General features: G+C 64.1%; 1 protein-coding gene across 2 annotated transcripts in view; it reads left to right on the forward strand.

Annotated features, from left to right (window-relative positions):
- Positions 1-808: 808 nt before the first annotated feature.
- TRPC4 (transient receptor potential cation channel, subfamily C, member 4) overlaps positions 809-1,094 on the forward strand; it is a 154,800-nt gene continuing 154,514 nt past the window's right edge. The window contains exon 1 of one of the 2 annotated variants that reach the window (XM_014966259.1): positions 809-943. The gene's annotated coding sequence lies outside the window, so the exon portion shown is untranslated. The remainder of the gene's footprint in view (positions 944-1,094) is intronic. The other variant, XM_014966260.1, reaches the window with a different exon arrangement.

The following is a 1,094-nucleotide window of genomic DNA, read 5'->3' on the forward strand; positions in this document are numbered from 1 at the left end:
GGCTGGCAGCTCCTTCCCGGTGCTTATTTGACACCCCCCTCCTTCTTCCCTGTGAGAACCTGAAGGTGGAAGCTCTTCACTCAGTGTGATGGGCCCAAGCAGACACCGGTGGCACGCTGCCGGCTGGTTTTAAGCAGGAGTCAGCCTCTTGGTGGGGCAGTGCAGGGCAGGTGGGGATGGGGACCTGAGAGGATGCTCGCCCAGGCCTGGGGCACCGCGGGCTCTGCATACAGGGGGAGGTGCCCCCCGCGCTTCGTGCCTGCCCCCTGCCCCGACCCCAAAACGGGGCTGAGTCCAATTGGATCTCAAAATAAAAATAAAATAAAAAAAATAATAAAAAGAGATCTGGCTGCTTTGTGCCTTCTCAGCATCTCTGTCTCTGCACATTGCACCTTCATCTTACCATTTCTAAGCTCGTGCATTTAAGTTCTGCACTAATTTTTTTAGGGAAAGGGAAAGTAAAGTGAGGAGATGGTGTCTGGCCTCCTTCCCTCTGCTCCTCGACTACTAATCTTGACTGTGCCTCCATCCCGCATAGCCTCCCCTTAAGGTCCAGGCCGGCTTGACCCAGCTGCACCGGGGGAAGGCTGGGGCAGCGTAAGGGCACGGACCTCCGCGCTGGACCAGCCCAGCCCAGCCCATCCTGAGCCCCGGCGGGGCGCGGAGGCGCGGGCAGAGCCTTCACCGCGCCGGGGGAAGGAAGGAGCACCCCGAAAGCCGCCGGGATTCGGGCTCGGCGCGCAGCGGGGGAGGCTCCCGCGGAGGCGGGCTGGCGGAGCCACTGCTGTGGCTGCACGGAGCGGTGTAGGGCTTTCCCGGCTACGGAGAGATGTCATAAGAAACTTTCTCTGGAGCCGACGGCGGCTCGTTGGTGTAATTCGCCTTCGGGCGGTGCGGAGCGGTGCGGTGCGCGGTCTCAGCCCACCGCCGAGACCGGCTCTAGGTGGGTGCCCTCCCGGCTCCTCTCTCCCCGGGGAGACACCCGGGCGAGCACCGGACTTGCGAAAAACACCCGCGAAGAGGCAGCGCGTGGGGGCGGCGGCGGCGGGGCGGTGCGCGGAGCCCTCCGCGGAGGCGCAGTGCGCGGCGGGGCC

This window comes from Calidris pugnax, unplaced genomic scaffold (assembly GCF_001431845.1).
Source record: "Calidris pugnax isolate Ruff unplaced genomic scaffold, ASM143184v1 scaffold20, whole genome shotgun sequence".
Classification (NCBI taxonomy): Eukaryota; Metazoa; Chordata; class Aves; order Charadriiformes; family Scolopacidae; genus Calidris; species Calidris pugnax.